Source organism: Hibiscus syriacus, unplaced genomic scaffold, assembly GCF_006381635.1.
Source record: "Hibiscus syriacus cultivar Baekdansim isolate YM2019G1 unplaced genomic scaffold, ASM638163v2 tig00110630_pilon, whole genome shotgun sequence".
Lineage (NCBI taxonomy): Eukaryota > Viridiplantae > Streptophyta > Magnoliopsida > Malvales > Malvaceae > Hibiscus > Hibiscus syriacus.
The window spans coordinates 1212791-1239968 of NW_024062805.1; the positions used below are offsets into that span (position 1 = coordinate 1212791).

Genomic DNA, 27178 nt, shown 5'->3' on the forward strand with positions numbered 1-27178 from the left:
GGTCAGGGAACACACTAGAGGTTCCATATATTATTTGGAGAACATGATAATTTTATTGGGCAGGAAACACGTATCTTCAGTATACCGATAGAATGTCGAAAGTTAGAATCATTATCGAAAGAGTTCATTTGCTGACGGGATCATCAGTCATTCAGAACGTGATTTATCAGGATCATATAGTATTTAGACATTTTTTTGAGGCATAATGAAATCAAAAATGTATTTAGAATCATTTGCATCTGAGTTACTTGTGTTTTCAGATATGACAAGAGTGATTTCATTATTCAGTAAATCAGAGGCATTTTGAGCATTAGGTTTTTGGAGAATTCTTAGTGATTTAAGCGGATAAGGGAGAAACGAAGATTCAGGACATTTACCATTTGTGTCAATCTATCACAATATCGAGTTAACTTGAACTGTACAAGTCCCATCAATGATACCTATCAACCGATCAAATCGTTGCACTTCCAGAATATTCACTTTTTAATATAGACAATTCTTGTCGAATTGATCATCTTCAGAATCCTTGCAGAATGGATCTCAGGGTGCCGAACAGGTATTCCAATGGTCTTTATTCCAATTCGACATTGCAACATTATTAAGAAATGTCAACGTGATTGATTTGTGGTTCTAAACCCTTATGGACGGTATAACTTATAAGATCATCAGTGTTCTAGACTTATCCAAGCTATTCACTTAATTCAGGGTCATCGTCGAGGTACTTAATTCAATTAGTATTAAAGTTTTCTCGGTCACTTAGGAGTTTCCTGAGTAATTTTGTCGTTTCTGTAAATTCGATTATATACAATATTTCCATTATGTTGAACTTGTTCATATAAAATACGAGGTTTATTTGTTCATTTCATAACTGAGGGTAATTAATTATTCCAGAGCTTGGACATGCTTCAAATCATATTACACTTCAGGGGTATTCCAACTAAATTAAGAATTGTCTTGGTAATTCCAAGATTCAAGTGGATCATAATTTAAGTTCTCAAGTCATCTCCATTATCATATTCATCCATAGTCCTTTTTACTCTTTAAGGGTATTATCATCATTTCATTCAATTCTATCAGTGACATTACTTCTGATAACTTAGACATGAAAGTATTCTAGTTCCTTTTGAGTTCAAAGTACTTTTTTTATTTGCTCATTAGAGGTTAATTTCACCACTAGGGGAAATCTTGGACCTTTTTCAGTACAAGGTCATTGAAATTTTACCCCATGGTGTTATTTTTGGTAAATTGCTTTCCAAATATTTCCAACATTTAACGTTTTAACGATATTAATAAGAATTTAAATGTTCTAAGATTTATTGATTTACTGATTGAATCTTTGAACTGAGATTTGTTTTTGATTGGTCTACCAATTTCTTTTACGAGCCGTCTAAGTCTTATACGGTGTTCCTCTTTAATCCAATTTCCATCTGAGTCCATAGATAGTTAACTACTGTAATGGACCAATCATTTCCATTTATGCATTTACCATTTTATCAGCGAGTTCCGAAAAACATACAAAAGGTAGTAAAATATTTCCTCGATTTTTGTGCCATATTGATTGAACATTTAAACTCCATTCGATCTTCCTCGAACTTTAATTCAATGTTCAATAATTCCTCGGATACATAACAAACAAATTTACGTCAGAAACTGAACTTAAATGAGAAACCAACTTGAATCCAAAAATAAAACATTGAAAAATGGCTTACTAGGTGCGAATTTTGAAAAACGGACTTAGGATTCGGACTAATGACGTCGAAAAACATAAAGTAGGGATTTTAAAAAAAAATTACTTTTCGGTCAAAGTCAATAGTCAGACCGATCAAAGTCAACGGTCAATGAGTTGACTCGGTCAAATTCAACAAGTCGACTCAGTGAGTTGACCTAATTGAGTTGACTTTGTTACTGGACAAAACCAGGTGGGTCGAGTCGGATTGCATCAGACATGCGGGTCGACCTGATATTGGAAATTTCCCCATACCAAGATAAGCTCCACACGTATCGCCGGCGTGTGGCAGCGCGTATGACGATGACGGAGGTTCGATTGGTCGGTTGTTTTATCCTGAATCATCCACACTCCATCAACAAGCCAAACCAATTAAAAAATTAACCAAAACCATGCCAAACCGAATGAAAATTAACCAAACAATAAACCTGAAACTTACCCACGGCGACAGCGTAACATTGGACGACGAGATGGGTCGGTTCTGATTGGAATCACCTGGGGAACACCGTGCTGAAGGTAGTGAGGTGGAACGACCATTGGATCAGTCATAAATTCATGAAATTCGCGACGGCGATGGGGCTTTTCGACGATTTGTATGGCGAACGATGCTGATTTACAATGGGATAAGGGCCGAGTTTTGTTCACCGTTCTACGGTGAGTCTTTTGGTAGTGGTGGCTTGAGCTGAGGTGGCCGGACGGTGACAAGTTTGGTCGGTAAAGGGGTTGACGTGGAGATGAATTATTTGGGGTTTTAGGGATTCAATTAATTTGGAGAAATTTTGGGTTGAGTGATCGGGGGAAAATTTATTTTTCATTGGGTATAAAAAATGGAAAATTCAGGTTCAAGACCTGAACTTTCCATAGGTTTCAAAACCGAGCTACATCTTTTAGAAATTTGCAATTTGGTCTTTTGATTTTGCCTTGTTACAACTTTAATTCAATACTTTAAAATTAATAAATTTTAGCCCCTAAATTTGGTGTGACACTTCCCCCAAAAAAAAGCGAAAGCCTTTTTTCCTGAAAAAAGTGCTCCCAAAAACCCTAAAAGAGAAACCTCTAGCATCTTTTCATTAATGCTAAATACACTAATTAAAAGAAAAAATAATAAAATAATAAAAAGATCTTAATTTACCCTAAATACATTATGAAAAGTATAAAGTTGAATTTAATTACAAATATTCAATAAAATTATTGAAAATTTGTGATAAATTAAAATTCTTGTATTGGGTTTTTATCCAATTTTCTACACAAATGTTTTTACTAAAATAAGTATATCTTGAGTTTCCGATGTCCAATCAAGGCATTTCAAAATGTGTTGGAAAGACAACTAAAAGTCAATCATATTTCAAGTAAACATCATGCCTTGGAAATGCATGAGTATCTCTTGAAAATTTGTTGCAATTTGATTGATGTTTCATGCTTCAAAATCAGCTTCAATAAAAATGATTGGGTTTTAGAAAAAAACAGGTCGAACGAAAATTGAGTATTAAACATATAAACAAGCATTTCATCAAACATGTTGTGATTGCATCCAAATAACAACATTATAAAATAACATTCAACTTAAACTATAAAGTATTATTCTCTTCTCTAGTATACAAACATAAGGAAAAGATGACATGTAATCAGCCACTGCTACTATGACGAAGCTACTTCACAACTGTTGCTACACTATCCAATAATAGGCTTAGGCAGACATGGCTACCAGTTTGAAGATGAAATTTTTTAAGAAAGTTTTAGAAGAAGAGAGGTACAAAAAGTGTGTCATCTTTCTCAATATATAGGCTGAAAAAAGTTAAGTCTTTAACAAATGGGATAATTCCTCAATAATCATTAATTTACAGGCAATTTTTATATGGTATGGTAGTTTTCCATGTGCTAGAGTTTTCTATAAGTGCCAGATGACTCAATAGTTACTGGAAAATTGGTTCAGCAATCCAGTCTAGTATCCATGCACAACATCGTCTGTAGCATCGACAATGTCACATCATCCGGGTAGAAATTTGTAGTAAAAACATTAAAATCAGTCCAAGTACCAACAATCCATTCCCATTATGAAAATATATTAAATGAGCATTATATGATCCTAATGATGCTAAATTTCAAGCTTAACCTAAGTGAAAATGTCCTAAATGGTAGCTCTTTTGGAGAGTTATCACACTCAGACAATATCAAGATGTATCAAGAGCTTCGTCTATTTTATTGGTGGCCAATGATGAAGATAGTTGTGCCAGACTACATGAGTCTATGCTTGGCATATCAACAAGTTCGGCAGAGCATCAGATTCCTTCAAGTCTTTTTCAGCCTATCCAGATTCCGCAGTGAAAATGGGATAAGGTCACTATGGATTTTGTAATTGGGTTACCTATTTCTTGATGCAAACACGATACAATTTGGGTGATCGTCGACAAGTTGATAAAGACTGAACATTTTCTATCAATACACATGGGTTTCACTCTTGAGAGATTGGTCAGATTGTATATTGATGAGATAGTGAAGCTTTATATGGGGCTAACTTCAATCATTTTAGATAGAGATCCACGATTTACCTCAAGATTTTGGAGAGTCCTTTATAAGACGTTAGGTACCCACTTGTACCTTAGTACAACTTTTCATTTGTAGACAGATGGCCAATCAGAGAGTCATTTAGTTTATTAAGAATATACTTTGTTGTTGTATTATTGATTTTGAGGGAGGTGGGGAGGAGCATCTTCCTTTGGTCGAGTTTTTATACAACAATAGTTTTCAGTCTAGTATTAAATGGCCTCTTTTGAGGCGTTGGAATCCATTGTGTTGGATAGAGCTTTATGAAAGAAAGATTATTGGTATAGAGTTTATCAAGGAAACTAAGGATAAGGTTTGGATAATCTAGGATAATATGAGAGTAACTTTTGATCATCAAAAGTATTATACAGACTTGAAGCGCAAGGATATAGAGTTCATGGGTGACAAGTTCTTCTTGAAGGTTTCACCTTGGAAGAAACTTTTGCGTTTCAGAAGCAAAGGGAAATTAAGTCCCAAGTTCATTGGACCTTATGAGTTATTCGAGAGAGTTGGATCAGTAGCATATTGATTGGATTTTCCATTAGAGATAGAGCTTATTCATAATGTGTTCGATGTTTCTATGATTCGGAGGTATTGTTCTGATCCTTTCCATGTATTATCATTAGATCAGATTGAGGAGAGTTCAGACTTATCGCATAAGGAAGAGTCGATTCAGATTGTGGCTAGAGAGGTAAAAGAGCTTCAAAAATAAAAAAGATTCCCTTAATGAAGATCCTATGAAGGAACCATGAAGTAGAGGAGGCTACATGGGAGTTAGAGGAGTCCATGAAACTTTAATATCCACATCTCTTTTATTTAGGTAAATTTCGAGAAATAACTTTCTTTTGAGAAGGGGAGAGTTATAAGAACCCAAATTTCTCAAGTCAATGTTCGAGAGTTAACTCGAGTTAATAATAGATAATTTATTTTAGGTTCAGATTTTAGGCCCTTTTAGAAGTAAATAAGGATTTTGGGAAGCTTGTGTGAGGTGTTAGGGAGTTGGATGGTCTAAAGAGTGATTTAACAATTTTTCAATAAAAATCAACTCCCAAAATGATGGAAAAAGATTTGGCTGACTGCTAGGGGTATGGGCAAAGTGATCTATCTAATATTTTATCCATTTTTAAATAATGGTCTTATCTTTTCATATCGTCACTTTTAGATTTATCTTCCACCATTTCCATTATTTTTCATTGATCCTTTTTTATCTAAAATCAAAATAATGACGTGAGTTAAGAGAAAAGTTTTTCTGCCCCTAATTTATCCTCAAGCTTCAAGAAGATAAGCTTATAAGCATGTGTTTAATGGTTTTATGAAGAAGTGATGGAATGTTTAGGATTGATGAGTTTCCCAAGATTTTGGAACCATTTATATGTCCTTAAGTTCATTTGCATGCCTCTTTTAGATTTTTATTAAGTATTAATTTATGTATGCATGTTATGTAGTGAAGAAATGTGGTGAAACTTCAAAGGTTGAAGGAAAAAGGAAGGTAGTGGAGAGCTAGGTCAAGAGGTTTCCTTTAGATTATTACTTCAAGGTGGTACCCTCTAACTCTGTTATACATTTTGAAACTTCATAAATGTGATGTTTTTGATGATAATGTATGTATGTTTTATATCTTAGGGTAAAAAGCATGTTGAAAAGATTAAAATGAAACCAAACACTTGGTTATGAAATCTTCCTAGAAGAATTGCTTGCACGTGTTGTAACTTAAAAATTAATATTGAATTCTATAAAAACAATTAGGAAGTTCTCTTAACATCATCATCAGTCTAGTTTCGTTTAAAACAAATGGATTTTGATTTTGATATGTATACGAAAATATATAAATTTTTAGGTGATGAAAGGTAAAAAATATATAAACAGTAGCATCCTTAGAAAATAGTTTTAGCAGTGATTTTGAAAAATCACCAAAGATTCCATAGTAAATATTAGCAAGCGAACCTTAAATATTTATAACTGTACGTAAATCTATTTTTGTTTAAAAATAAAAGGCTCTTGATTTTGAGCTATACATTTAGATTTATAAAAATTTCTGAGTGAGCAAAGGTCAAAAGAGATGGTAGCATATTGTTTCGAAAAATAGCAAGGATAATGATTTCAAAAATTCACCATAAATAGTAAGAGTTAAATTAGAAACTTTAATTTATATGGTTGGAACTAGTGAATCTAGTTTCTTATAAAACAAACGGAACATGATTTAGATTTGTAGATTATTAATTATACATTTTTCTTTAAAGGCAATACAAGTAGTCATATTTGAATGATTAATATTTTAGTCATGATATAAGTTTTTAAAGCTTAAATGACCAAAATATACTCAAGCATATACCTTGCAAGTTTGAAATAAGCATAAGACTTTGAATGCCATTGTTTTATAGTTGTGATGAATTGTTTGATGCTTTGTTTACGCGCAGCCTTCGGGCTCTAACCTAACTATCGGACATGTGTGACGCTCAAAAAATAATTCAGACACCCAAGATTTGTTTAATTAGCAACCATGATTGGCGTGGAACTATCGCGATATGCAATTATTTGAGCACATGTGCATCCTAACAAGTTTGACCAATTGAATAAGTTTGATAAATTTGACCAATTTGACAAGTTTGATATGCAAATGATATGTTCATGAAATTTTTGTGACTTTTGATTTATTTGTTCATTACTCATGCCATGCTTCTATGTATACATTTGATTTCAATGCTCGTATTTGTGAATTTCTTGAAGTATGGTAGATTAGTTTTATACCACTGAGCTTGCAAAGCTCAACATTCGGGTTATTTCTATTTTCAGATTAGTATACTTTTATTCCTGTTTGAGGAGCATCATCAACAAAGGGACTTCCAACATCTTGTATTCAGAGTACAATACCTTATATGTTAGTGGCCATTGTATTCATAGGGTCTCACTTGTATTTTGTAGTTTGTAACTCATTTATTATTCTGGGATATTTGACTATTTTGATATATATACTTATGATAGAGCTCCCCATGTTTTTGTATAACTACTTTTAATACTATTTTAGTATAACCATTTTATGATATTTTTCTTATATAAAACAAATTTAATATTTTTAAATATTAGAAAATTTGTTAGATTGTTCCGATGATTCGAATGTAGCATCTTGGTCTTTTTAGTATTTTGTATTAGATTAGCGTGTTATAATGTGAATCATGACCACCTGAAGTAATTTTAGGGGAAAACCATGATTGATAACATCTTTAGCCAAGCGATGGTCAAGCAGGAAATCGATGAGAAACATTTTGGACAAACCTAGAGAGAAGCAAAAGAATTTTCTCTCACTAAAATCCATTTGTTTTTTCAAAATTATACTTAACGTTAAGTTTTAATTTCATTTTAGTCACTTTTTGTTATAAAATAAAAATAACTGCTGACATGATAAGTTTTTGACTTTTTCAATCATGATGTGACATTATCTTATTGTGGCACATCAACGTCACCATTAATTTTTTAACGATGAGTGATCAAAATAGACCCACAACGTAACTTTTGGTATGATTTAAAAAATAATAGTTGAATGACCAAAACGAAACCAAAATATCAATGAGAAACATTTTGGACAAAGCTAGAGAAAAGCAAAAGAATTTTCTCTCACTAAAATCTATTTGTTTTATCAAAAGTATACTTAACATTAACTTTTAGTTTCATTTTACTCACCCTCTGTTATAAAATAAATAGAAGAAACTTTTTAATTATGATGTGACATTAACTTATGGTAACATGGCAGCATCATCGTTAATTTTTTTAATGATGAGTGATTAAAACAGACCCAAAACGTAACTTTTTGTATGATTTATAAAATAATAGTTGAATGATTAAAATTAAATCAAAATATAATTAGATGAACAAATACATAATTTACCCCAGATTTTTTTCACTTAAATGCTGTGCATTGACCCCAAGTGGCAAGTGGACAACACAAAAGAAGCACGTGATAGGCGTTAACAAAAGAAGATCATAAAACCCACCCGGACAGCTCCTTATAGCTTGAAAAGCTATCCACTAAGCATTTTCCATATGGTAACCATCAGTACTTTGACAGTTAAATATACTGTCTTTCCTCCCGCCCAAAAAGCAGTTTTTATTTTTTTATTACTCTGAATAACTGGAAAGGCACCACATGCTCGTGCCCATCAGCAACTTTGGCCACCCCTCTTTCATACTCCCTTTTCCTTTTTCTTTTTCTCTTTAACACTTATATCCCAATCTTTGCAACTCTTCCCTCCAATAATCAACAAAAACGATGGAAACTGAATACTATGATGTTCTTGGTGTCAGTCCATCTTCTTCCGAAGAGGAGATTCGAAAAGCTTATTATCTTAAGGTTGGGGATTCTGGGTTTTATTTATTTATTTTGTTAGTCATCGGTTTATGTTTTTAATGGATAGTTTTCACGAGGACATTGTTATGTTCTTATAATTGTACTATTTCATGGTTTATTTCTATAGTATATCTCAATTCTCGCATGAATAATTGATTCCTTATTTGTTTGTACTTCATTATCTTCTGTTGCGCTGACTGATGTATTTATCTCTTGATCCTCCATGATTATCATGCGTATGCCGTTCTCTCTTTTTCTCTTGTCTTGCGTTTTCCTCTCTTTTCAATATTTTTCGAAGCTAGATGGAATAGAACAAATAATTTGCTAGTCCAAGTGTCATATGGAGGATTGGATGTTGAAGGCTATTGCGGTCATTACTGGTATTATAGTAATGCAATAACGGTTCTAGATGAAACCTTTACCGCTATATAACAATTGCTATTCCAATAGCAGACCGCTGTTTAAATTCTTGATTTTGATTGTTAGATGATGATTGTGTTAGTGTTATGAACACATGCTTATGGATATGTTGTGAGTTCTAGAATAGTTTGTTAGTTAATTCTAGAATAGTTTGTTAGCTAATTCTAGAATAGTTTGTTATCTTGTAGCATTTAAGTTGTTGAGCTGTTAACAGTTTGTTGTAACAGCAGATGCTTCCATTCTTATCTGTATAAATAGCTTCTCTCTAATTCAAGAGAAGTCAGCTTCTTGTTAATAAAGAATTACAAAGTTTTCAGTTCATTTCTTGTTTACTTAGATAACTCAACTGCTATCTTATCATGGTATCTTTCGCCAATAATTGGGTGTTTTCTTCCGATGTTTCTTCTTCTTTCCAGCAACTGCACGAGATTAAGTTCTCACATCGCGTATTCTTGGCATCATGGTTGATTTGACGGTTGATCCCGAGGATGTGTATCCAAACGCTTATTCCCTGAGTCCGGGAGCTTCTCGAGATATGTTTGGAGTTCAACATATACCAAAGCATGATACTGTTAAACTCACTGAATACACATACCTTCTTTTGAAGCATCAAGTGGCTTTGATAATTAATGGCTATGGGTTGTTGAGGATCATCTCAACCGGTTCTGTTGCACCAGATGAGTTCATCACTAACGCGTCTGGACAACTTGCAGAGAATCCAGTGTTTGCAGCTCATCGCCAGCAAGATAAACTGCTTGCTTCCTAGCTTTTAACTACTGTGAGTACAGAGATTCTGCCTCACCTGACTGGACTTACAACTGGGATGTCAATCTGGAACACTATATCTCGTATGTTTGGTGCTCGCTCCAATGCCAATATCTCTTCTCTCCGGCATAATCCATTTGTGACTTGCTGAATGCTTCAGGTAGTGTGGTTATTGAGCAAGAACATGTTAATGTTGTGTTAGCTGGACTTACAATGGAGTTTGAATCCATTATTGCAATTGCATCACGAGAAAACTTTTCTCTTGATGTTCTTACTGAAATGTTGTTAGACTGCGATGCTCGACAGAAGGTGTTCTTGGGGAAGGCATTTATGTAAATCTTGTTCTTCACTCTCGAGAAGGTAATGCTGCTGAAACTGATTCTTGTGGAACTCAAGATGCTAATACTGGGTCATCACAGGGTCATTTATCTCGTGGTCAGTCAAACTCCTATCGTGGTAGAGGTCGAGGGAGTAACAATAATCGTCCTCAATGCCAGTTGTGTGGTCGGTTTGGATATGTGGTCCAAAAGTGTTATCATCATTTTGATATAAACTACACTGGCGTGTCTGGATCTGAATCGTTGACTGAGAATGGTTCGAAGTCCACTGGTGCTGGGAACTCTGCTAAACATGTGTAGTCTGGTGGATAACCCTATGCTCACACCATAACCTCCATGCCTTCTCGTTCAAACTTTGCTCCCACTCCAGTTTACTTTCCTTTCCCATATGCACCTGGATATTACTCCTTTCCTGGCTTCTCTCCTGGATTTGCTTCGAATGCTTCTTATGATTCTCATGGTACAAGTCCCTCCTTTTTGACACCTAGTTCAGCATCCTATGTGTCCACTGTTCCAAAAAACTCCGGGTCTAGTTCTGCAGCATCGCCAGACTACTTGTGGTATCCTGACACTAGTGCTACACATCATGTAACAAATGATATGTTTGTGTTCAAATCAGGTACTCATTATACGGGTGGTAATTCCTTGCTCATGGGTAATGGTGATGGTATTCCAATTACACATGTTGGTCAAGGTTTTTTGAGCTCAAATGGGAAGCCTTTAATTTTACAAAATATGTTGCACGTATCTAACATAAAGAAAAAGTTGTTGTATGTTTCTCAGTTCACACGTGACAATGGTGTCTTCATGGAATTTCACCCCTCTGAGTGTCTTGTGAAGGATACTCAGACTCAAGTGATTCTACTTCGAGGGAGGCTCACAGATGACGGGCTGTATCAACTGCTGCCTTGTGAGGATCATAGGTCACCTTGTTTGGTGAATAATGTCTCAAAGTCACCTTTGTCCTTGAAGTTGTGGCATCAGCGTCTTGGCCATCCATCTCTTGATATTGTTCAGCATATTTTGAAGTCGTGTAGTCTTGTTTTCAATAAAACTGAAGCAGTGAATGTGTTTTCTACTTTTATGCAAGGGAAATCTCATAAGTTGCCCTTTTGTAAATCTTGACTGAATATAATGAGCCTTTTTAACTTGTTGTCTCTGATGTCTGGGGACCAGCTCCTGTATGCTCAACTGAGGGATTTCTTTATTATGTCTCATTTCTTGATGTTTGTAGTCGTTATACCTCGGTGTATCTCTTGAAACGTAAATCTGAGGTGGCTCAATGCTTTCTTAATTTTGTAAAATTTGTTGAAGTACAGTTTGGATATAAAATTAAAGCACTGTAGACTGATGGTGGTGGGGAGTATCAACCACTTCGAAAATGGTTCTGTGCCAATGGAGTGCAGCATCGTCCCTCGTGCCCTGGTACCTCGGAGCAGAATGGTAAGGCTGAGAGAAAGCATAGACACATTGTTGAAACAGGATTGACAATGTTAGCTCGGGCTTTTTTACCTCAGAAATTTTGGAGCTATGTCTTTGTTTCTGCTGTTTATCTTATCAATCGTTTACCTACACCTGTTTTGCATGGCAAGTCTCCTTTTGAAGCTCTGCATCGTGTCTTTCCAGATTATTCCTTTCTTAGGGTTTTTGGATGTGCTTGTTATCCTTGTTTGCGTTTGTTTAATCATCATAAGCTGGATTTTAGGTCAAAGAAGTGTGTGTTTCTAGGATATAGCACTACTCATAAGGGATACAAATGTCTCGATGACTCTGGCAGAGTAATAATTTCGAAGCACGTTGTATTTGATGAAAGTACCTTTCCTTATGAAGTGTGTAATATTTCAGGTGTTGCTCCAGATAATGGTGTCTCCACGGGTATTATTCCTCTTGTCTCTCATGTACAGACAGTGCATGCTCCACCAAATTCAACGCGTGCTTCACCACCAGCGCATGCTCCACATGCACCTGCCCTATCATCACCTGCTCCATTAACTAATGCTCAATTCTCCATAACTAATATTCCTATTGTCTCTCCTGTACAGACAATGACAGGTCCATCAACACGTGCTCCAACAAATGCTCCATTCTCCATAGGCGATATTCCTATTGCGACCATGCATGTTCCGTCTCATGCTCCAACAAATGCCCCATCAACGAGTTGTCCAACGATAAGTACTTCAACAATGCGTGCAACACATGCTTCAACAATGCGTACAAATAACCCATGTACTGCTGGTCACACGCCATCTCCACTAAACTCAACCGATGCTCTATTAAATGGAAACAACCCATGTGATGCTCCTTCAATACATGTTGATAATGCTCTTGGTCCCATGCGTGATGCTCCTTCAATGCATTCGCTTGATTCTTTGATTGCTAGTGGCCCACGTGTTGCTCCATTGTCTCCAATGCAAGCTCCATTAGGTGAGAACACTTCACATGCAATTGATTCCACGCATGGTGCTCCACTATCAACACATGGGACCACGCTGCTAAATTATGACAATGCCCATGCTCCAAAGGCTCCACCAACGTATGTTACCCCTACTCCACTAAGTGAAAGCAGCCCATGTGCTTTTCCATTAAATTCAATGCATGGTGCTCCTTTGAATTCAACGCATGGCCCATTCACGTGCTCCTTTACATTCAATCAGCCCACGTGATTTTCAAATTCACGAGAATGGTGGACAAATTGTTGTGCCTACACGTGATTCTCTAGCTCCCGAGACTGATGAACAAATCTTGCCTGCACGTGGTATTATGGAGCCTATGCTTGCTTCTCTCAATTTTGTTTGTAATGAGGCGCATGATGCTCCTAGTAATTCGAGTAGAACACCGGCCCATGGAGCTATGGCCGACCACAACAATGCACTTGGAGCCACGCCTTTTGGAGCAATGGCCGACCGTGACAATGTGCATAGGGCCATTTCAACAGGTAACAATGCGTGTGGGGCTATTTTGGTTCAAAATTCACATCCTATGGTTACCAGGGCCAAGGATGGCATTCGAAAACCTCGTGTTCTGCATGTTGAATATTTTGATGAAGAACGTCAGTCTATTAAAGAAGCTATGAAGATTTCTCATTGGAAATAAGCTGCACAGCAAAAGTTTGATGCTTTGATTGCAAATAACACATGGTCTCTGGTTCCTCTTCCTAAAGACCGTGTACCTGTCAACTGCAAATGGATTTTTAAGGTGAAACATAATGCTGATGGCTCAGTGTCTCGGTATAAGGCTTGTCTTGTTGCAAAGGGGTTTCTTCAACGACCAGGGATTGATTTTCATGAGGTTTTTAGTCTAGTTGTGAAACCTGTAACGGTATGAGTGATTCTTACTCTTGCATTGAAAAGAGGTTGGTTGTTGCATCAAGTAGATATTAATAATGCCTTTTTAAATGGGGCATTGATGAAAGAGGTTTACATGACTTAGCCTCCTGGTTTTGTGCAAGCTGGTGATGGTTTAGTTTGCAAGCTGGTGATGGTTTAGTTTGCAAGCTGCATAAAGCAATTTATGGCTTGAAGCAAGCTCCTCGGGTCTGTTTTGAGAGCCTTCGAGAATACCTGGTCTCTGAAAGGTTCGTTTTGTCTAAATCTGATTCATCATTGTTTGTTTAAAAATCAGCTAGTACTGTTGTCTACATGCTTGTATATGTAGATGATATCATCTTGACAGGGAGTGATGCTAGTGAGGTTCAGTGTGTGATTGAGAAACTGAAATCTCGTTTTTCGTTAAAGGATCTTGGTTCTCTTAATTTCTTTCTTGGTATAGAGGTGTGTTCTGATGGAAATGGCCTTGTTTTGACTCAACAAAAATATATTCGTGAGATATTGCATAAGCATGGTTTTGGAGATGTCAAGATGCATCCCAATATAGAAGCATTGTAGGGGCTCTCTAGTACATAGTAGTCACTCGGCCATATATAGCTTTTGCAGTAAACAAAGTTTGCCAGTTCATGCAGTCACCTCGCAATAGCCATTTTCAACCTGTTAAGAAGATTTTACGTTATCTTCAAGGAACGACTTATTATAGTATTCGTTTTACAGCATCTTCTCGCATGTCTCTGACTGGTTTTGCGGATGCAAATTGGGGATCTGATCCTGATGATAGGCGTTCCATGACTGGTTACTGCATTTTCTTTGGTGGAAATCTCATTTCCTAGAGCTCACGCAAGCAGCAAGTTGTTTCTCGTTCCACAGCTGAAGCCGAATATAGGAGTGCTGCTTCTGCAGCTGCTAACATTGTTTGGATTGAGTTATTGCTTCAGGAGTTGTGTGTGGTTCCACATGGTAAAGCTACATTGTGGTGTGATAATTCCAGCACTGTTGCGGTCTGTGCCAATTCTGTTCAGCACTCTAAGTTCAAGCATGTTGAGCTTGACTTATTTTTTGTACGAGAAATGGTTGTTGATGGTCGTTTATAGGTTAATGAGGTTCCTGCTTATGAGCAGGTGGCGGATGTTTTGACAAAGTCACTTTCTTCCTCTTCGTTTCTCAAGCACAGACAGAAACTCTTGGTAACACAACTAAGAGGTCATTGAAGCAGGGTGAATGTTAATGAAGCAGCTAATGCTGAAGCAAGTGCTGAAGAAGTTAATGAAGCAGGATGAATGTTAGTGTTATGAACACATGCTTATGGATATGTTGTGAGTTCTAGAATAGTTTGTTAGCTAATTCTAGAATAGTTTGTTATCTTGTAGCAGTTAAGTTGTTGAGCTGTTAACAGTTTATTGTAACAGCAGATGCTTCCATTCTTATCTGTATAAATAACTTCTCTCTAATTCAAGAGAAGTCAGCTTCTTGTTAATAAAGAATTACAAAGTTTTCAGTTCATTTCTTGTTTCCTTAGATAGCTCAACTGCTATCTTATCGGTTTGTACCTGATTGGTTTTAACTACACTATGTCATCTTATATATATATATATATATATTCCTCACAAAATGCAATTTTCTTTACATTAACTATATAGTAGTCAAGAATATTATAGCTAGATGTTCTGATTGGAACAGGCAACGCAAGTTCATCCAGACAAAAATCCAAATGATCCTCATGCTGCCGAGAGATTTCAGGTGCGTTTACTAATTTTGTTGCTAATTTATCTTCTCCACACTTCTTTTTCCCTATATGCACTGTCAAGCTAGTGAAAGGGGTAATTAGTACATTGACAATCTTCATTTCTCCAGGTGCTAGGTGAAGCTTATCAAGTTCTGAGTGATCCTGTTCAAAGAGATGCATACAACCGAAATGGGAAATACAGCATATCTACGTATGACATTCACATTCGGTGTTCGATCATACAGTTTTCGAGCTTGTTATGTTCTGTTTACTGTGTAACGTTCACTATTTACAAATTGATAATTAGTTTTAGGTTTCTGATGCTTAATTGGAAACTTGTCAACTAACTCTATAGGTCAACCAGTTGAATCCTAGACACCGGAAAATGCTTAACTCTAAGTATACTTAATTTAACCTTTACAAACAGTTGCATAATCATATTTAGAACTTCATTTTTACTTTTCTGTAACTTAAGCTAAACATTGGTCCATAATACCAGTAACATGACCTTGTAACTATATATTTACTTTTTGCTATTTTTGTTTGATCATCCAAATCCCTTCTAGTCGTTATAGAGACTGTCCTAGTCTTCTAATTAGTAGTCCTTTGGTTTTAAGGGACACCATGCTTGATCCAACAGCAGTCTTTGCTCTTCTATTTGGAAGTGAATTATTTGAGGACTACATAGGACATGTTGCTGTTGCATCGATGGCTTCTTCAGAACTACCCAATGAAGCAGACAATCCTGAAAAACAGAATGATAAGTTGAAGGCAAATACGCCGCTAAATTACACTAATTGCTTAACTTCCAATCTATAGAAGTTTGGTCATTTCTTATCATACATCAAATCAGATGAATTTATGTCGTCCATCTTTGACATGGCCAAAACGGATTAAAGTATTCAGTGTTATAGAATAATCTGGTTCTTTTAGTTTCTTATAACAGATTTTCTATGATTCATGGAAGCAGTTTTGTTGTGAACCATGAATGCAGGCTATTCAAAAGGAAAGGGAGGAAAAGTTAGCACGCTCATTAAGAGAACTTCTTAACCAATATGTCTGAGGCGATAAAAATGGATTATTGAAACATGCAGAATCAGAAGCCAGGCGTCTGTCTGACACTGGTAAAATGAGTTAAATAAGCATTTCTAGGTTCCTTTTTTCCATATATAGACATCTACTGGTAATTGGAGACTTCTGCTGTTCCAAATAAGTGTGTTAATAGCATCTATACATGTAGTGTATGAAAATTTATTTCGTTCGTAGCGTTATTTACGGAGGTAGCAATCAATTGGCATAAATCAGAAGCATACATTGTTGGTGTGTCATAATTCTCTGGCAGACTACGGTTCAATGAATGTAACACCAGAAGAGTTCTGGTAGTTCTCTGGAGTAACTTTTGGTCCAAGTAATCTCTATTGGATTGAATTTTGCAGCTTTCGTAGTTGATATACTGCACACTATTGGCTATGTATACTCAAAACAGGTAGCACAAGAGCTTGCAAAGAAAGCAATTTATCTTGGTGTACCATTTTTGGCCGAGTGGGTTCGCCACAAGGGACACTTCTGTAAGTCACCGATTACTGCAGCAAAAGGCTAGTTATAAAATCTATAAGCACCCTTTCCGAGTTTGGTCCTTCAACTCTTGAAAAGTATCTGCCACTGACATGATTAGAAATAACTCCAGGTGCTTTTCAGTTACTGCAACTTCAAGAAGATATGCTCGGGAAATTCAAAATGGATGGCAGTGGCCCTGAAAATGATGTTGAATCACATTTAAGTTTAAATAAAGAAACTTTGATGAACTCTTTATGGAAATTGAATGTTGTGGATATCGAAGTAACCCTTGTACATGTGTGCCAAATGGTGAGTTTCTCTGTGTCTTAGTCACTTTGGTACTTGGTTTGTATTGTAAAAATTCATATAGTAGAATTTATAATGAAACTATAGGTTAGGAAAGGATCCTTGTTTCAATTGTACTTTGAAATTTACGGATTCTCTGATAGTTCAGTCAATCGGTTTACAAGTGCTGCGGGAAAATAATGTCAAGGAGAAACTCAAAACTTAGACCTCTGGCTCTGAAAATTCTTAGGAAGGTATTTCAGGTATAAAAGTCATTAAATGAGCACATTTCAATTCATCAATGTGAGTCTAACTTGTTATTTGTTTCATTCTTTATGATTGTTGAAGCTAAGCAACAGAAGAAAATAGTAGTATAGTTATATATAGGCCCCATGAGTTACATAAGACATACAGTAGACAAGAAAAAACAAATCACATTTTATGCAGTACTGTAAGCTAAATGAACTCAAAATGAACTGATGAAATGCTTCATTAGTTTAGATGAAAAATAGGAAGAAACCAAAGGATATTTATTCTATGGAACATTGTTTCACCAGGAACAAGAAGCTCGAAATGGTGGTACATCACGGAGGAAAAAGGTTGCTGAAATAGATGATGATGATGACAGAAGCAGTTCCGAGAGCAGCAGTGAAGACAAGTCGCCAAGAGCAGTTTCGTATTGAACTCCTTTTCTCACTCAGGCATGTTAGAAATTCTTCAGGCCTAATATGCATAAACCGCATACGAGATTTTATTTAATTATGAAACATATTCATGATAATTGCACATGATACATATGTAAAAACTCATGCATGATAACAGTATATGAACTCCATATTTATGATTTGTTGTAGATTCTGTGATAGGGTATTGGGAGACTCTTCAGATGCCTGTGTAACCCAGCCTTTGATGTGGATGATGATGAAATTGTGTTCAAAAGCAAGTGATTGCAGGAGATTTGTAAATTAGCACCATTGAACACTGGCACTCTCAATTGGTAGCCCCAAAAACTGTCCTTTTCTTGCAATACAAAAACCCTTGTTCATGACTGATAGATTATTTTTTCATGCCTCAAAAGATCAATACACTTAGCTGACAAATTTAAAAATTTACAAGATTTCTTTTTCCTAAAACTACAAAGGTATGCCAGCCAAGCTCATCAGGGGATGGTGCTTTGGGCTAGATGAACATATACAGGAGTTTATAATAAATAGTTTCTAAAAGATTTATTAGTAAGTGGCTGAATATCATCCAAACACCACAAAATGGTTTTCGGAAAATATTTTCTAGAAAATATAATTCATTTTATAGAAATCATTTTTAGGAATCTATTTCCTGTGAAACAAACGGAGCCTTAGATGAGAAGTTGCTTCTCTAAATTTATCTTGTATTTTTTCTTTTGGTATTAGTTAAAATTCTCCTCTATTGGATGTATTTATTCCCCAAAGTTTTTTCACATAAAATCTTAGTATATATTTTATTGTGCAACCGTTAAATTTGTCGTTATCTTTTAATAGTCGATTTATGAATTTCAAACAACTTTTGCACACGTCCTTTGTTCACTAGTTTTAGGGATCGTTTGGGAATGCTTATAAAAGTGCTTTTGGGAAGAAAAAAAAACTCATCTGAAAAGCAAAAGCAAACCCAAACACCTCATTTTCAAGCAAAAAAATCATGTTTGAAAAGTGATTATTGACTCGAACTAAGAAGATGAAAAATTTGTGCTTTTGTGTTTGAAAAGCTCGTTTGGAGAAGCATTCCCCAACGAAGCTTAGACTAAGTTTGCTTGCATGCACTCCTTTTGTAGCTAAAACAAATAGAGGCCTTATTTGGTAATGTTGTCTAAAAGCACTTTTAGTCAGAAAATCTCATTTTGACCGCAAAATCAATACCAAATGGGGAAAAATTGAAAAAAAAAATGGTGGAAACTGTGGTTTCAAACCAACCACAAAAGCTAAAATTTCTAGCTATTTTATTCCAACTTTGCTCCACTGAATTACGTATTTACATTTTATTTGGGTGAAAATGAAATAAACTATCTAAGCAGAGGTGTAGGCATCCATGTGCAGCAATGGCAACACCTCATCAGGCTGAGTGATGAATTTGAGATAATCCAATTCATTCACATTAGCCATCTTCCTCATGCAATCAACGACTACATTCACATGCTGAAACTTCATAATCCAACCAAGCTTCAAAAGTCTAATAACATGCATTAAAATTGTCAAATGAGTGTAACGATCACTAGCCACTGAATTGACTTTAGAGCCTCCAAGCTATCAACCTTGACCATAATTTGACTACCAACAAGATCTCAAGCACAAAGAAGCCCCAAGTACACCCCTATAATTCAGCCCCCACAACTGAGCAAAAGTCGATGAACTTAGAGAAACTTAACTGCCAATCACCACCATGGTTGCGTATGATTCCTCCACATGATGCATGTCCTATCACTATCCTCCGAGCTCCATTTATGTTAACCTTCAACCAATCATACGGGGCAAGAAGCTAACAAGACGAACCAACCTCTTTTTATTAATTGACACGATCACGATTGAAACGTAAGCTCCATGCTCGAGCAAAACTATCCACCAACTGTTTGCTCCTATCAACAATAGAACAATTATCAGCCAAAGGTGAGTCAAATGTTATCGAATTACGATAAATCCATAAAATCCAAATTATGGAACCAAGAAATGCATCCCAATGTGTAGTATGTCTGGAAAAAACTATGGCATCCCTAAGATTCAAAACAATCCACTCCTTGAGATGCATTGTTAAAAACTCATGAAGATGATATCTTCGAACAAGAGAACCCCAAGTAGCCTTGGTCGTAGTGCACAGTCAAAACATATTATCCAAGTCATCATCTGGATAAATATAACACCTCAAAACCCAGGTTAGAAGTTTCAGGCTAACTCGAGAGAGCCTTGAATAAACCTATAAGATTATAGTAAGCCTTAGTCCAAGTTTGAGTGGAATTGGGCTTGGATTGAGCCCAGTTGAAGATAAAAATGGTATTTATACTTAGTGACCAAAATATGAGGGATCAAGAAAGTGATTATCTCATTTAAAGGTTCAAAGGCTATAAATCATTAAGAATGATGATGTAACAGTGCAACATGCCCCCTCCCATTTTCCAAAAGTTTATCTTATTCTTCCTCTAAAGCACTCCCGTTCATCTTCTTTATAACTTCGTGAAAGGCATTAACTTTGTCATCCAACATCGTCGGTTTGATTTCACAAGGTAAGGGTTGTAATCTTCATCTTTCAGGCTCCTTTTTTCATGTTTTGGCCATTAAAACCTTAGGTGGGGGTTTAAGATGGGTTTTAGGTTGAGGTTTATTAGTGTTCCTAATGCGATTTTAGAGTTTATGTATCATATTTCTACCTACCTAAGCCTCTATGAGGAATAATAGTCTGTTTCCTTCCTTGTGTTTAATGAAAGAGGTTGGAGAAATCTCCAAGGCGAGAGGCAATGATAAGTTGGTACTTAGATGAGTTAAGGACTTTTTAAATATCTTAGGGTTCAAGGTAACATGCTTATAACTTATCTCTACCACCAATAGATCACTAGATGCATTTAGTTAGTTTGCATGAGTTATGAAGCATACAAGCATATTCATGGTAATTCAGTATATAGTGTTTTTCAACATGTTAGTTGGCCTATCATGGTCCCTCTTAACATACATAAGACTCCAATAACATTTAGGAACCTTAGTGGGATGTTTGGGGAAAGTGAAATGTTATTTTCATGCTCAAACAAAGCATTTCGAGATTTAGGTATCAATATTAGATGAATAGTATTGATATTGTTCTTTAGTTAGCTTAAAACAAAGGGTTTTATGATGGGAGTATCGATACTCATTATTTGAGTATTGATATTATTCGTTGGGTATCTATACTCAAGGGTGAAGTATCGATACCATGTTTAGTTTACAAATTCTAGTAGCATATTTTGGTGTTGGTACCCATGGGAGTATCGATACTGAGGGTAGGATATCAATACATTCAGTAAGGGTATCAGTATTGAATTAAATTTTAAACATCAAAGAAAATTTTGGTATCAATACTTATGATGGTATCGATACCGTAGTTCAGAAGTATCGGTATCGTAGTTCAGAAGTATCGGTACTTTAGTTAAGGGTATTGATATTGTCCAGTTTCCTCAGACTATAGTAGCTAATTTTAGTATTGGTACCAAAAGTGGGTATCAAAACTCAAAGGTCAGTATCGTTACTGAAGGGCTTAGTATTGGTACCAGCGTACTGAATTGGGTAAGAAACACAATTGATTAAAGGGTGGGATAAGGGGGCCTAACAATACCATAACTTCACTTAATAATACTACAAGTGAGAATATTAATAAATATAGTTACATATAAGAATGATACCAATTAAGATAACATAAAATTAGTCTTTATGAGACGCTCAAGATATAGTCAAAACACCCGAGTCACTTTAGTGTTATGACGATCGTCTTGCATGTTAGAATATCTAGATATAACTCAGTTAGTTCTAAGGCACTTCATTTGCTGACTATTAAAGATTCCCAAGACTCTCAAGAGTGAGCTAGTATGGTTTACATCTTCGATGCAATTTCGGATCACACCTAGATACCCAAAGGTATCTTAAGTAGGATAGAGGGGTGTGTGTTTGGAGATACAAAATCCTCCGACCACACCATGATACCTACCTCAGCTTTGCATGTTAGCATCCTTACATATTCGTACCTATGCTACTATTATACTTATGTAGTGCATACACGTAGTATAATACAATTATTAGTGTGGCATCGAGCTTGTAAGCACAACATTCAGAATGTGTTTTTGTTTGTAAGATAGAAGATTATCAATGAGGTTATAGTGAGCAGTGATTCTGAACCCGTTAAGGCTTCAGAATACATCTTGAGTCATATTTAGAAGGGCATGTACTGTTTGTAGACACCTTTGTATTCAGTCGTAACTATATTTTTATATACTTTATTTTTAACTTTGGGATATATTTTTGGAGTTTCTCATATTTGTAAACTTTAATATCATGTTTTTATTTTAAAACTTTAATGAACGGTTTTATATGATGTTTGAAAAATGTTTTAAAGAAAAAAAATTTAGGTTTGCCACTTTAGTGGTCCCATGTAATAATCTAGTCCATCGAGCTTCGGTTCATATCGGATTATGGTTTTAAATTCAATGGTATTAGAGCCTCAGGTTCAGTCATTCTTAAGACTCCTAGGATAGAGTCAATCAGTGTATATATATGTACATGCCTCTAGAGTGTCAAGAGTACTTTAATGTATGGAAAGACGATAATAACCTCCTTATCTCTCTTAATTTTAGAAAAACTCATGGCCAGTGATCCAGCTGATATTTAGAATGGTAGGAACGAGAGTCATGCCTCATTAGTCGCGGATACAAGTCACGAGTTCATCCTAAATTCTAAGCAATTTAAGATCACAGAAGAGACTTGACCTCGGACATTAGGTAGATAGTTTATGCCATACCTAAGGTATCAACTATATGACATCCTCTATCAGCGCCTCTAGCCCCGATAGTAATATCATCATAGGAGTCCCTATAGAGCGTCTCCATCGCTATAATACAACAAACTTCTTTGGATCTAGGGTGATGACCTCATCACAGTAGATTAGTAGCTCAAGGAGACTCATTGCACACTCATTCAGTTGGATCTTACCCATGAGGATAAACTATAATACATCATCGCCTTACTTAAGGGTAACCCTATAGATTGGCGAGAGATGATAGAGATGGCACTGGAGCTAGAGAGACCGTCATGGGAGTATTTTCTATATGAGTTATACCATAAGTACATCGGGAAGGCCCATAGGATGATTTAAGGGACCAATTTATTCATTTTGTTTAGGGAAACAGAATAATTATTGAGTATGAGCAGGAGTTCATTTGAATGAGTTCATTCGAATGAGTAGATACACCCCAGATTTGGTTTCGATATAAGGCCACCATTATCATAGATTTAGAGAGGGCTTATATCTCAATATCCTTTCGCACCTCACCACCGACCCACCTAGGGTCTTTTCCGAGCTATCCCACCAGGAAAAGACGGTCAAGAGGGTCATGAATTAGAGAGTTGGGTAAGTTAGTGAGACTGTGGGACAAACTAAAAGTGCGACCAAGCCAACAAAGTCCTCTCAAAAGTTAGCTAAGAGATCCAGAGACTTCTAAGGATCGTGGAGGTCCATTTCAAGTCCGTCTAGGAGGCTAAGGTAGAGTTTTGATCGTGAAGTTAGATTCGAGCCTCGTAGAAGGACTTTAACGTCATTTTTCAAAATGAATGTAAGTGGTATAACCAAGGTCTTTACCCACCCGATTTGTATTTCGTGTGGAAGGAGGCCTCCAGGGTCAAGCCAGTAGGTGTCGAGGGGTTACTTCAGTTGTATCTTCTTGTATCACGTCATCAAGGATTGCCTAAGGAATCAGAATATAGCTCCTATTTTGACCCATAGGTCTACAACATTCGTTTAGCGAGGCTGGGGGGATTTCGAGGGGTGTTGGCATTGTTTCTAGGTAGCACAAAAGAGGGATGATATCAATAGTCGGTGTTGAGCCGATGGTAGCTCCAGACAGTATACAGTGAGAGCCCGTGAGGAGTGTGATATGACATATGTGATATCAGGTACATTTACAATATTTTCTATTCCAGTTGCCGTATTGATAGACCTAGGTTCCACCCACTCCTACATTTATTTATTGTTAGTTTGTGAGACAAACATCCCAGTAGAGGACTTAGAGATAGGAGTCTGAGTGTCCAACCTTTTAGGTCTAGAAGTTCTGGTTAACAATGTTCATTGGTGGTGTCTAGTAGAATTCCAGGGTCAGATATTATAGTTGACTTGATGGAGTTACCCTTTTTAGAATTTGACATGACATTCAACATGGACTGGTTATCTAAGCATGACATAAGTTTGAAGTGCAAAGCTAGGCAACTCATGCTCAGTGCAGACAATGGTATAAGGTTAGTGATGACCAGTGAAAAGTCAGGTTAGTCAAGGATTGTGTCAGCCATAAAGGCTCAATAGTTGATCGACTAGGGATATGAAGCCTTTTTGGCCTACGTGGTCGATACCAGAATCTTAACCCCAACACTCCAGGACATCCCGGTCTAAACACTTGTTGGGTTTACCACTTGACCATGAATTAGAGTTCAACATTGAAGTATTACTAGGTTCACCTCTGGTGTCCACTGCACCCTGCAACATGGTACCGACAGGACTGAAGGACTTAAAGGTCTTGCTTTTCAAGAAGAATAATGGGTTAATGAGGTTATATATCAACTATAGATAGTTGAACAAGATAACCATCAAGAACCATTATCATCTCCCTAGAATAGATGGCCTCTTCGACCAACTTAAGGGAGCGTATTTATTCTCCAATACCAACTTGCAGCGAGGTTACTATTAGTTGAAAGTCAAGAATATCGATGTAGCAAACACAACTTTTAGGATGAGGTACGATCGCAATGAATTCTTGGTAATGCCGTTTGGACTTATCGATACCCCGATGACATTTATGGACTTGATGAATCACGTCTTCCACCCGTACTTAGATCAGTTCGTAGTGGTTTTCATAGACGACATCCTTATGTACTTGCGATCACAGGAGGAACATGACCAACATCTCTGTATCATTTTGTAAAAACTTTGGGAGCGACAACTATACACTAAGTTTGAGAAGAGCGAGTTTTAGTTGTCGAAAGTTTCCTTTTTGGTTTATGTTGTATCAATAGAAGGCATCTGAGTTGACCCTCAAATGATTCAGGCCATTGTTGAGTAAAAGCTACCAGGAATGTATCCGAACTGTGTAGTTTCTTGTCTCTTACTGTGTACTATCTTCAATTTGTAAAAGGGTTCTCCATGATAGCTACCTCAATGACTAAACTACTTCAATGACTAAACTACTTCAGAAGGGAGTTCATTTTATGTGGGATGAGAAATGACAAAAGATCTTCAAATAGTTGAAGACCATTCTAACTCAGGCCCCTGATGTGACTTAGTCAGAGTCAAGAAAAGATTTCATCAATTTTAGTGACATTTCTTTGAATGGTTTACAATGTGTCTTGATATAGAAGGGTAAGGTTATAGCTTACAAATCCAGCTAGCTTAGGCCACACGAGCATAATTACCCCACCCATGACCTAGAGCTACCAATAGTAGTGTTTTCCTTGACAGTTTGGTGGCATTACCTCTTTGGGGAGAAATGTCATATCTTCACCAATCACAAAATCCTTAAATACCTACTCATTTAGAAGGAGTTGAACATAGAACAATGAAGGTGGGTTGATTTGTTGAAGGACTATGATTGTCCGAATACCTCATAGGAAAGGAAAATGTGGTTCTTGATGCCTCGAGTAAGAAGTCAATGATATAATTACGAGCCTTACTGTCATACTTCAGTCTGACTAGTGAAGGTGGGTTATTAGCTGAATTGCGAGTTGAACCTAAACTAGTGAGTGAGACCAAGTGATTACTAGGTTTAGATGGTCTATTAATAGCCTACGTAAGGCAAATTCATTAAGGTGAGGCACTAGGTTTTAAGTTGTGCGATGAGGACTCTTTTTACTATAAGGGTCAGTTATGTGTACCGTAGATGCCCAATTATGTAATAATATTCTTAATCAGGTGCATTGCAACCCACTAATTGTTCACCTAGGTAGTATTAAGATGTACCAAGAGCTTTGATAATTGTATTAGTGGCCGAAGATGAAAAGGGAAGTGTATGAGTTTGTCGCTAGATGCTTAGTGTGTCATTAGGTGAAAATGGAACACCAGGTTCCTTCAAGTTACTTCAGCCTATTCAGATACCTTAGTGGAAATGGGATAGGGTGACCAAGGACTTTTTGATCAGGTTACCAATGACCAAATAAAGACATGATGCAGTTTGGATAATAGTAGACCGCTTAACCATGTCAGCTCATTTCCTCCTAGTTAAGATGGATTATACTTAGAGAGGTTAGCTTAGTTGTACATCCGTGAGATAGTGAGGTTGCACGAGGTACTGACTTCTATTATTTTGACAGAGACTCAAGTTTCACTTTTTGATTCTGGAAAGCACTTTATGGCACCAAACTACACTTCAGTACCACTTTCCATCCTCTGACAAATGGCTAGTCATAATGTGTCATTCAGATCTTATAGGACAAGCTTAGGTACGCCATTATAGAACTTGAGGGTGGTTGGGAAGACCACTTATTGTTAGTGGATTTTGTTTATAATAACAACTTTCAATCGAGCATTTAGATGACTCTGTACGAAGACTTGTACGGTCACAAGTGTAGGACACCGCTATGTTGGACAAAGCTCAACGAGGGTAAGATAGTGGCTCCCGACTTAATAAGAGAAATCGAAGAGAAGGTCTGGTTAATTCATGGTTGATTGAGAGAAGACTTCGATAGACATAGATCTTATGCAGACCTAAAGTGTAAGGATATTGAGTTCGCAATGGGGGACAGGATATTCCTCAAGGTTTTCCCTTAGAATAAGGTACTTTATTTTGAGCGCAAGAGAAAGTGGACCCCGCGCTTTATAGGACCTTACGAGATACTAGAGAGAGTTGGACCAGTGGCTTACCGGCTAATTTTACCATCAAAGTCAGAATGCATCCACAACGTGTACCATATATCCATGCTTAGGAGATACCATTCGAACCCTCCCTATGTCATACCTTTGGAGCAGACCGATGGTGAGCCAACATTTGACTTATAAAGAAGAAACGATCAGGATATTAGTATAGGATGTTAAGGAGCCGAGGAATAAGAGGATTCCTTTAGTAAAGGTTCAGTGGAGGAACCATGGAGTTGAAGAAGCAACTTGAGAAACCAAGGAAGACATACACCTTTAGTTGTAACACCTTAGACCCGATTGGGCCTAAAATGCCACATTGGACTATCGAGGCAACCCCTGATTTTCAAAACTTGCCCATTCTCTTTTAAAAATAGTATCATAATTAAAACATACATGATTGATACTTTAAACATTTTATAAAATGGAGCTCCATGACACATAATTTAAAATAAAAATAATACATCTAAAGGTTTACAACTTAAACACATAGTAAGGTTATATGAATACACATGCCCATTAAAGCTACAGTATGGTACTCTGAAGGAGATGCTG

General features: G+C 36.5%; 1 pseudogene; it reads left to right on the forward strand.

The window, feature by feature from the left end:
* Positions 1-8534: 8534 nt before the first annotated feature.
* On the forward strand, positions 8535-18010 carry LOC120136446 (annotated as a pseudogene).
* Positions 18011-27178: the final 9168 nt, after the last annotated feature.